Below are 11775 nucleotides of genomic sequence, written 5' to 3'. Positions count from 1 at the left end.
TTACAAGTTGGATTTATATCGTGCTTACACAAAGTGAATTTATATATGGAATTCCCAGGCCACAAGCATGGAGCTGGATGGAAAAAAAAATCAGCCCAAATGTGAACGGGCACCTGTGTGGGAAGCCAGAGTTTCCCACCTCAAATCCTATTTGATGGGTTTTCATCCTGAGGGGATTTTAACTTCTGTTGCTGCTGGTGGGATTGCAACAGAACCAATCCTCCCCACCCCATACATGTCTCCAAACTCTCTCTCTCTTTCTTACACACATACACACAGAGAGACACACACTCACACAGACACACACTCACACAGACACACACACACTTTGACATGAAGTTGTACTTTCACCAAAGTACACCAAAGCTGGGGGCACGGGTCGTGTAGGCTATATAAGGGTGGTGAGTGGAGGAATAGTGTCCGTGACCTGAGCAAGGTTGCAGAGAGGGAAGCCGAGAGTGGAACGCCAGCGCACAAGTTTCCGGACCATGGCCCCTGGAGTAGTGCTCAAGGCTGCTTCACCCCACTCCGGGGGTTTGTCTCATTTCAAGGTCCTTGACAGATACAGAGGTTCTGAACAGAATCCAGATGGGGCTTTATATGTGCCAGGGAAGTCATCAGCCCAGCCTCAAAAAGAGCCCCAGCTGGACAAGAGTGTGGCTGCAGAGGAAACAGAGGGGAAGCTTCTCTGAGCTGGATGGAATCTTACAGCATCGGGGCTGGTCTGCAGAACACGGGGAACACCTGCTACATGAATGCAGCCCTCCAGTGTCTGACATACACCCCGCCACTCGTGAACTATCTGCTATAGCAGGAGCACTCCCACACCTGCTAGCACCATTCAGAATTCTACACGCTCTGTACTCTGGAAAGTCACTTTACTTGGGCTCTGCACAGTCCCAGCCAAGTGATCCAGCCCTGTCAGGCACTGGCTGCTGGCTTTCACAGAAACTGCCAAGAAGATGCCCATGAGTTTCTGATGTTTGCGCTTGATGCCCTCAGGGCAGCAGGTCTGCCTGGCCTCAACTGCAAGCTGGGGCACATTGAGGACCAGCCTCTAAGCCATCAGCTAGCTGGAGGCCACTGGAGGTCTCAAGTCACATGTCTCCAGTGCCAAGACACTTCAGACACATGGGATCCTTACCTGGACATCATCCTGGATATCCAGGCCACCAAGAATGTGCAAGAAGCCTTGTGGCAGTTGGTGAACCCAGAAGAGCTGGACAGGTACAATGCCTATGATTGTGCTTCCTGCCCCAAGAAGATGCCTGCCTCCAGCACATTCACCTTGCACACATATGGGGACGTGCTCGTATTGGTCTTGAAACACTTTTCTGACTTCACACATGACAAAATGGCCAAGCCGGTACACTATCCTGACCATTTGGACATGAGGCCTTACCTGTCTCGGCAGAATGGGGGGGCCACTGGAGTACAGGCTCTATGCTGTCCTTGTGGATGTGGGCTTGTGTCATGACCAAGGACATTACCTGTACTACGTCAAAGCTGGCAACAGCCGCTGGTATCAGATGGATGATGGGAAGGCCTTGAAGCAAAGTGCCTGCATGTTCTTTTATGTGCGCAAGGGTGGATGGGATGGGGCCAATAGGCAAGTGTCACAGAGCCAGGGAGCACCAGCCTTTGGGCCTTGAGAGAGACACGCCAGTACCCCCAGGAGAGCCTGCAAAGCATTCTGACCTGGAAGCCAAAGACGTCCATGGATTATTATTAAGATTGTCCTGTCAGTATATGATATGACCAAAGTAAATTTAGCTAATTTTTCCTATCACAACACAAATATAACTAGAATAGAGATTAAGAATTCAGAAATTGTACTTGCCTCCATATTCAAGTGATTTTCAAAAAATGACTAACATGTAGCTGAAGAAATGAAAATCAAGAATCTTCTTGCAGAAAACGATGCTCCTGTATGATCTATGAGTCATTGAATGATTTAATCAGAAGAAAGTGTTTGCAAGAGCTGAAACTTACAGAAAACAACAAAACCCATGCAATATAGTGTCCGCTGATTTTTGTTAGTGAAGTGTGTCTCTTCTAGACAATAAATAGATGGGTTTTGCTTTTTAATCCAGTCTACTAATCTATGACAAAAGAAAGCTTTCTGGATATGTTATCCTAGGGGACAATTTTTTTTCTTTCAGAATCTGGAATATGTCACTCCATTCTCTTCTTGCCAGTAGAGTTTCCTGTGAGAGATCTCCTGTGAGTTTAATTGGCATTCCTTTATATGTCAGTTGATTTTTTTCACGTGAACATTTAAGGATCATTTCCTTATGGTCAATTGAAGACAGCTTGATGATCATGTGTGTTGGTGAAGATCACTTTTGATCAAGCCTGTTGGGAGTTCTGTGCCCCTCCTGGATCTTATTTCCCAATTGTTTCTCTAAATTAGGGAAATTTTCCTTTATTATTTCATTAAATATATTTGTAAAATCAGTTTCTCTTTCTGCAACTTCTGGGACTCCCATAACTCTTATATTTGGCTCTTAATAGTGCCTTTCAATTCTTGAATACTTTTTGTTGCATGACCAGCTCTGCTTCCAGGTTTTGTTTGCTTCCCCCTGATGACAGGAAATATCTTTCAATTCTGATGTGTTTTCTTCTGCTTCATTCTACTTTTGAGACTCTCCACTATAACCTCAATTTGCTCTACTGTGTTCTTAATTTCTGATATATAAACCTTGATTTGCTTTATTGCTTCCTTAAATTCTTTGAACTCTTGGATGTGCTTCTCATTGTTGATCTGAACCTTTAAAATGAGTTTTCTGAATTCTGTTCCCCACCCCCATTTTTTCGATGTCTTCTTCAGTTAACTCTGAGGTTGGCAAAGGGTTTTGCTCCTTTGCAAGGGATTTTTTAGTAATATCCATTGTAAATTTGTCTCTTCTTTTGCTCTTGGTCATTCCACTTCTGGTTAGCATAGTCTTCTTCTTGGAGAAGGTTTCTAAGCTCTGTCACCCCAGGTCTACAATGTGATTTTACTTATTGCAGTTGGTACACAACTCCTTGCTTGCAGCCAATTGTGCCACTCCCTCCAGCAAGTTCCAGGTCTGGGTTCTTATGTTAGATTTCCACCAAGAACTCCGTAGCCCCAACTCCTGGCTCACCAATCTCTACCTCCTGTGATACTGTGCTGAGCCTGCACTGTTGTCTCTGCAATCTTTCTCCCACTTCCGGTTGGAGCAGGTCCCAGGATTAGAGAGACACCAGGTGTCCTATCTAGTTAGGTTGTTGGTGGCGCTGATCTTGAGGGAACCTGTTGGACGTTAGGTCTGGGTGCCTAACGACCAACGTGGACCTATTTTAACCCATACAATACCACAGTTGGTATTATTTTCCTGTGGGATCCATGCAATATATGGAACTCAGTGAGTTCTCGCAAGCTCAGCACTTGCGCAGTTCACTGTTGTCCCCTGCAGTCCTGAACTTTTGCCACAGTATACAAAATGGCACCTGACGTACCACTACTAAAGTTCTTGATCTGCTGGCCATTAGATCTGAGGGCGACCCAGACCTGTCTTGGGTGGAACCTGTAGAGTGGCAGGTTGATGCAGTTCACTGAGTCAGAAATGACTTCACTGCCAGCTCGTGCATGCTTAGTCCTTTCCCTTGTCTTTGTCTCTTTAAGCAAAATGGCGCCCAATTCAGCACTAGGGGGCTGACTGTGCTGTGAAATCCAGGTTTTTCTTGCAGTGCCCCTCTGGGATTTGCTGCTCTGTCTCTGCTCCTGGTCAAATCAAATGGGTCAGCAGGGTGGACAGTTCTTTGTCTGGGTTCATCTTCCAAGCTCCCTGTGAAAGTCCCTTCCCACCTGGTTGCTGGTGGAGTTCCAGCTGCTGGTGGAGTTGTGATCGCCCGTTAGCTGAATGCCACTGGAGTATTAGTCACAGCAACACCACATCTTTGTGCCCGCTGCTTTCCTGTGTCTGTTAGTCTCCAGGTACACCTCTGCTATTGTTCTATCCTCTCCTATTTCCTGAAATGTGTCCTCTCTGCTTTATCCTAATTAAATGTTTCTCCGTTTGTTTAAATGTGTCCTTGCCCTATTCTGCCATCTTGATTCCTGCAATGAATTTGAAATCGATTTCTAGGATTCATCACCAGACTCAAGAGATAAAGTTTAAAATAGATTTTATGAAACTTAGAAAGTTTTATGCATCATAAAGGCACAAAGCAGAGGAAACATTTGCATGTAGTGATTAACAGGATTAATATTCAGAATACCCCATGGAGTGCATTGCCTCAGCTGAGAGTCTCTTCTTGCTCTAGGGAGTACAACGTTGTCCCGGCTGTTAAATTCTCCCTGGACTGTATTCTTGCTGTGTTTATGTCAGAGTACATGAGTGTGCAGGATTTTGAATCTGTGTTTTTCCAAGGATATGAGTGTGAGTTTAATACTATGTGAGAGTAACAGTATGTATGAGTTTGTGAGTGTGAGAATGTGTGTACACATAAATGTGTCTGTTTTGAATGAAAGTTTGTGCAAGAGTGTTTCACTGAGAACATGTTTGTGGGTGAGTGCATATGTGTCTGCATGAGTGTGTGAGAGCATGTATGTGTTTGAAGAGTGTGTGTATGACTAAGAGTGTATATGTGCACATGAGTATGTGTGAAATTGTGTGCCTGTGTGAGTGTACAAGGCTACATGCTCTCTGCCTGAGAAGGCATTTTCTGTCTCTGTGCCCAGCATGGAGAATGCTGTGTGGCTCACTAACAGGGTAGAAAGAAGGGAGAACTACTAGAACTTTACTGAGGTAAGCCTGCTGCCCTATATCCACTAAGGAATGCAAGTCTCAGGCAGCTCCCTGGATTGCAAAGGTGAGGTGTGTAGGGAAAGATGTAAGTGAAGGGCAATTCCAGATGGAGGAAATGCATTTCTCTGCATGTGGTGCTTGAGCTCAAGGACAGCTGTTCCAGGCCCATGTCACTGCACCCACCTGCAGTCTTTTGGGGTGATGCCATAGATGGGGAACTCAGACTCCTCTCACTCCTATGCTAGCTGCTCTGTTGGCTCACAGCTGTGATTATGGCCCAGTCTGGGCTCAGGTTTGGCTCTCCATGCCTCATCACATCAAGGCTGCCCAGCTGATATGGTGAGAGAGGCTGTATGGGAGACATGCCAGGGCCACAGGCCACCCCTTCCCCCTTTGAGAGCACCATGGTAATGCTTTCAGGGTAGCTATTGTCTTGAGACACATATGTGCCTAGTCCCAGGAACCAAAAGGCAAACCTGCAGGTGGAGTAGGGGAGGTTTTGAAAGCAGAATGCTGGAAGCCAATCTAGCAGGGCTGTTCACATCAGGTGAGGCCCAGTGTCCCGGGGACATGGAGGAGCCAGCTGCCCACATGGGAGCAATGTGAGACAGCTCCACGAAACTGCGCAAGACACCGCACTCAGGCGGACTTTTCTGGGCATGGTCTCTCTGACCTCACCTTCTGAGTTGTTCTCCTGCCTGTCCACCAAGTGGCTGTGAACTGCATGGCATGGCCACAGCCCTTACCCGGAAAGGTACCTGGAGAAGCTAAGGTGAGTCTGCCTTACCACGTGGCCCAGTCTCCTGAAGGCTCTTAAGTCCCAGTGAGGATTGCTGTTGATCAGTTTCTGTCTCTGTTAATGAGGCAATGGCTGGCTGAGCAGTCTGAGAGATGGACAAGAACTAGGGCTGGGTTCCAGAGCCCTGATCAGATTAAGCCAGAATCAAGTACTCAATGCTTCAGTGAGCGAGTTAGGTCAGGACCCATCTGCAATGGGATGGTGGTACCCCCAGGTCATGGATATGCATTTGATTGTCTCAGTGCCCTCAATCTACAGAGAATCCTGCAGAGTTGCCCACTCTCTGCAGGGCCAGCCCATGGTGACCAGAGCCCAAGTCCATGAGCTCTATGTGCCTCTTGGTACTGCCATCAGTTGGTGCTACATGCATGCTGGTGGTGGGCAGTGAGGAGGCAGCTATGGGGTTAAGAGCCATCTAACAGCTGGGCTTGGCCATTTCCTGTGCACACAGAGGCCTTCTGAGCATAGCTAGTGACTCTCTCTCCTGAAGCCCCTCTCTAAGATGGGGTAATGTGTGGGGAGGAGCAGCACACCTGGGCTCAGCCTACAGTTGCAAGTACAAGGCTTAGAGAGAGTAGAGTCTTGCCAGTCTCTGTGGTTTATGGTGGAGCTGGGCCTGGATATCGAGGTATTCAGTCCAGTAGGGGTTCATTTTCTGGACCTTCTTCCTTCTGGTGCAGGTTATCCTGCCTGCCAGGCCTCCTGACCACTTCTCGTTGCCTCTCTTGTGCCTTCAGGACTCCTGCAGATCTGTTCTGTCTTGGCTAGTCCAGCAGCTGGGCATCTTGGGACATTGAGGAGGACCAACTTCGTGTCACTTGTTGAAGCAGGGATTTCAGATTGGACAAAGTTTCATGCACATAGCAGTGCCCTGAGGAAGCTTTGGAGCAGGAGATTGGGGCTGGGAAGAGGTGAAGGCCTGGTACTCAGTAATCAGTCAGGCTCAGGGATGGGGCCTTGGGAGGTAGCAAGGGCTTGAGAGTGCTCCCACATTCGGGCAGAACTGCATGTGCATGAGGAAGCAGAGTTGATCCATGGGACCCCAGACCCAGGCCTTTCCTCACTGCTCAAGTGCTGGAGCTCTGGGACAACCCACATGGCTTAAGACCTGGCAAGAGGACCCTGTGCAGAGTCCCTGAGATGGTCTGCAGGAGGCTGGGGCTCAGGGCAGAAATTCCACCTTGCCTGAGTGTGTCCTTCAGACTGCTCAGGCCCACAGGATTCACGGAGGGTTCATGGATGTTTGCCGCTGGGACACTGCTTGATTCCCTGCTGTTACGGGTGAGGAATTGGAGGCCAAGCTGGAATCAGGCTGAGAGCATGGCGCCAGCACAAGCTGGACTGTCCCAGCATGGAAAAGACATGGTGTGTCCCTGAGATCACTGGAGGGGAACAGGAGGAATCCAAGAGTCAGGGAATGGGAAGGGAGAACAGATCTGAGTGTGTGGTTAGGAGGGTACTCACTCTGGGGAAGAATGTGAAGCTGAAAGAGGATGATGTCCCGTTTCCAGGTAGACCACTGGGTCTGAGATACAGGGATAGATGCTGAGCTCTTGGCAGCAGGGAGATTCCAAGCTTGCAGTATGACAGTGCCATTGCAGCTGGGGGCTGGTTCCCAGTGATCCTGGCAGCATTTGGGGAAAGCATACTCAGGGCATGGGCTTATCTGGGAGGCTTGTACTCGGGCATCAGCCCCCATCAGTGTCCCTCCCCCGCAGGAGCAATCCAGCTCTCCTTGACCTCAAGTGCTGGGGCTCTGGGGAGTGTCTCTTCTCCCCAACCATCTATGGCCTCAGCAGGGCCCAGGCCTCCAGAGCACCAGGATGGAGGGACAAGTCCTGAGAGGTCATGATAGCCCTGAACTCTGTTTTGCTTTTCTTGGAAGCACACAGCCCCCCACATTTCTTCCGGGAAGCCACCCTGGAGATGATGAAGCCAAAAGTTCCATGGATGCCAAACTGGACCAAGTGGACCCTCGCACTTGCTGGAAAGTGGTGGTCTGGGCCCAGAGTGTTCAGGACATCCTGAGAAGATGCAGTATGAGGTAACATGGCAGAGATGGACTTGAGCAGGGACTGGCCCTGAGTGGTCCCTGCAGGATGCCTGGCCTCAGTCTTGTTGTCCCTAGCCGTTTTCCTCCCTGATGCCTTCCATGTGGCCTCAGGGCCCCGTGTGCCCTTCAGATAGTTACCTGGATCCCTCTTGGCCCTCTTCCCCTTTGCCCGCGAGCATCCTTCTTGGGGACTGACCATAAATGTCTTCCTACTCTCCAACTCTGCTGTTCAGCCCTGCGCCAGAAGTTCCTCTATGGTCCCTCTGTGGCAGCAGACAGAACCTGCCATCAGACAAGTGATCCACCGGAAACCACCCCTTGGGTCAGAACCTGCTTTCAGTCCTCACTCCTTGAGGAAGCATGGAGTCCCCAAGAGAGCAGCGGCCAGCATTGAGGCCAGGGGCTGATCCTGGGAGCAGTGGCCCCAGGGTCAGCTGAGGCAGGGCTCATGAGGATTGTTGTAAGTGGTGAGCAGCCAGTTGACCTCCCTTTCTAGGCTGTAACATGAGGTGATGTTTTCTTGGTTCTTTATATGTTGAAACTGGACTGCTGCTATTGATGTGAGAACACCCATGAACCTCCTGGCTGCCTTTCTGCCCACAGGAAGGAGAGTTCTGTCAGTGCCAAACAAGGCAAGAAAGGCTGTTGTCAGTGGGCCGGGTCCTTCATGGCCTGCTTTCTTCAGACTCAGTGCCTGATTCCTCTGCAGCTTGTCCAGGTTCCCACTAGGCAGGTGCCCCCCGCCCCCCCACGCCAGCTCCTACCCTGGGAGGTTGCGGGATGCTGTACCCAACCTGGTTCTCCACATGGAGGGTTATTGCCTGTCTGGGGCTTCAGGCCAGGAAGAACAGAGGAGTGCTAGCTAGGCACTGGGTGTTGCAGAGCTCTTCAGCTGAAATGCATTCCCAGCACCGGCAGCTGCAGAGAGAGGACAGGTGGGTGGGTGCCTTAGGAGCAGGGAACAGCTGTCCAGTGTGGCCCCTGATGCCTCTCTGTCAGCTCAGACCCCACAGGAAGGACAACCCTGCCTTCAGCCCTCTACCCAAGAAACCACTGCTTCCTAAGGAGTAACTGTGGTTGTTGACAGTAGCTGACAGGACATGCTCCCACTGCTGCTCCTACTACACTGGGCTATGCCATCATGGGCTTGCCATCTCCCAGACACAGTGACATGGTGCCATGGGGTGTCTTGCAGAGGCAGCAGGGGAGACAGCTACTCAGCCTAGAATATTTCTGTGGATTAAAGGATGCAAGCTCTCCACCCAGCCCACAATGCTGCCGGAGGACTGAGGCTGGGACAGAAATGGGACCCCCAATGCCACCCCCTGGCCTCTGCCTGGCCTGGGTCAGTCTCAGCACCTATTATTGACTGAAGATCTGTGATGTGGACCATCAATTCCTATGAGGCCAGGCTGCCCTGAATTCCTGTTGGCTGGACCTCCTGCAAGAACTAGGTCATGGGTAAGTTCTAAAAGGATCTCTCTCTCTGTCCATCTCCCACTAGGTCTGGCAACCCCAGTAGCCCCAGGTAGATCCATGTGTTGGGAGAACCTGTGTGTAATTGGCCCCTTGTTCTGCACTCAGCTGTGTCCTTCACTCACATGCTTAGCTTGGCTCAGAGCTCCCTACAAGCTGGGTGATAGAAAGAGGTACGGAGGTGGAGGAGGCAAACACTCTTGGGTGGCTGCCAGGCGGATATCACTTGATGAGCAGCGCTGGGCAACCTGGAAGGGTATCCAGACTGACTCTTGCTCCTGATGCCCACATAGTGAGGGGTTTTCTTGGTATGAGAAAACATTCAGAGCCTCCAGGGAACCCCTTTAGTCACTGTGTTCAGGCTGGCAGTCTTCAGGGCTGGAGAATCCACAGAAGAAACAGTGATTGCCTTGTGAGCTGGACAGGTCCTGGAAGGCTTCCTGGAGACAGTGACAGACTGAGGGTAATGTGGCAAGGCGAGGGCAGGAACACAACAGAGGAAAGGCAGTCCAAGGGCAGAACCACAATCATCCAGGCTGGGGAAGGGGTTCTGCATCAGCACATAGCACCAGACCAGGCTGGGGCAGTCTCTGGACAGTGCGGTCAACATGGAGGATGGCAGGGAGGCTGCACTAGAGGAAACACACTGCTCCACAAGAGCCCGAGGATCAGGCTGTGACAACTAGACTTTCAATCATGCTTCCTCAAGAGTAAAAACCTATGATAAATTTCATTAGACCCCGTATCTCATAGGACACGGGAAAGGCCTAGTGCCAGGAGGGAGCAGGAAGGCTCTGACATGGCCCATCCTCTGCCCAGGGGGCAGTGGGTGAGATGGAAATGCCTCAGCCTACTGGGGAGGAGAACAGGGGAGACTGGGAATTTCTTGGAGGGGTCCACACCTCTGGCTGAGAAAGAGGCATCAGCAGGGAGAACCCTTGTCAGGAAGGGGGCAGAACACGTCATGGTTTGTGAGTTTGAGAGGTGTTTGGAGGAACCATGAGAAGGTGAGTCTCAGGGGTGCCCGTCCCTGGCCAGGGCTGGGCAAAGTCCAGTTGCAATGGAGGGTGACATCTATTCTCTTCTGCCTATAGGTGGCAGCACCACCCATCCTGACACCCTACCTCCAAGCAGCAGAATCTTCAGAGTAGCAGAGCCAGCTTGTAGGACAGAGAGCAGAAGGGGATGGGGAGTGCCACGATGCCTTTCAGACTCAGCGATGGAGCCCCTACCCATTCGAGGGTGGCCTTGGAGCCCTGACTCAGGAGACTTATTCTCTGTGGCTCAAATGTGGGACTGGGGCAAGCACAGGAACCAGGGCAGGGATCAGTCCTGGTGGGGGTTATTGTGGGTTGCTCTGACTAGGCTGCAGTTCCTACTGGTTTATGTGAGGGGTTCTGCAGTGTAGGAAGAGGGCCCAGTGTGTGCTGGGCAGAACCAGGCTGGACTGCAGCACCCATTGGTTTGTGTGGAAGACAGGACTGAAAACAGAAATGACCCAGCAATTGCAACCACCAGCTTATGGAGCGATGGACTGTGCCGGGCTCTGTACTGGCAAGCACACACAAGAATCTGGTCTGGGATCACCTCGGACAAAGTTTCTTTGGGGATCTCCCCAATTGAACTGCTGGACTCAGAACCCCAACCATGAAGAGAAGTGCAGGTTCCATGGGCTGACCATGGAGTGCAAGTGTTAAAGCTGAACTTCCTCAGAGGCTCAGATGGAGCAGGGGACAGCATAAACAGGTGCACATGGAGTATATGGCAGTGTGTCAGAATGTGCAGAGGACACCTAGTACCACAATAAAGAATGGAGGACAGAATAAATCAATCAACTACCCCATCCATATGTTGGCAGTGAAAATCTGGACAAATGGAGACTCTAAGTTGGACTATGTCAACCAACAGATTCTACGTGAGTTCATCGTGCTTGGAATGGCAAGATGGGCAGCAATTCAAAACCCCTGAATTATCACAACCACTTGAGCAGGAGCCTCGGAGCATGCCCCACATCGGGGATCCAGGATGGGTGGGAGGCTGGGTTGGGCTTCTCCCTTTATCTCTCTCTTTACCCCAGATACATTAAAAAAAAAAAAGCAATAACGAGGAAACAATAGTCTTATCCACTTTTCTGTAGCTCTTGACCTTTTGTGCCCTATTCAACTATGTCAGGATTATCAAAATAAAACTATTTCAAAAAAATGTGTGGCTGATAACTGAAAGTGTGGGTTCAAAGAAGAAACACTGCACAGGTGGGGCTGTCTGGAGTGGAGTCTGCTGTAGATGGGTGGAGGGTGTTCCCCATTTAAGGTTGCAGCCTTCAGAGCACTTGTGTTGCAGCCACCTCAGAATACTTGCCAGGTTCCAATCAGGGATGAGACACAGCCCACAGCAGGGAGGTAGTGGGAGATCCTTTGTGCTGACAAGGTTGCAGGTTTGTTAAGAAGCTATTAGCCAGGCTGGCATGGTAGCCTAGCGGCTGAAGTCCTCGCCTTGCACATGCGAGGATCCCATATGGGTGCCAGTTCTAGTCCTCATGGACCCATTTTCTATTCAGTTCCCCGCTTGTGGCCTGGGAAAGGAGTCAAGGATGGTCCAAAGCTCTGGAACCCTGCACATGTGTGGGAGACTCAGAAGAGGCTCTGGGCTCCTGGCTTTCAGATCAGCTCAGC

The 11775-nt window shown here is 50.4% G+C and overlaps 1 pseudogene; it reads left to right on the top strand.

Annotated features, from left to right (window-relative positions):
- The first annotated feature begins 697 nt into the window (after positions 1 to 697).
- LOC121158899 lies at positions 698 to 4426 on the top strand (annotated as a pseudogene).
- Positions 4427 to 11775: the final 7349 nt, after the last annotated feature.

The sequence above is a fragment of the Ochotona curzoniae genome, unplaced genomic scaffold (assembly GCF_017591425.1).
Source record: "Ochotona curzoniae isolate NIBS_2020 unplaced genomic scaffold, NIBS_Ocur_1.0 contig_3823, whole genome shotgun sequence".
NCBI classification, from domain to species: Eukaryota; Metazoa; Chordata; class Mammalia; order Lagomorpha; family Ochotonidae; genus Ochotona; species Ochotona curzoniae.
Note: the sequence above shows the minus strand (reverse complement) of the source record. Positions and strands in the feature narration are given on the sequence as shown.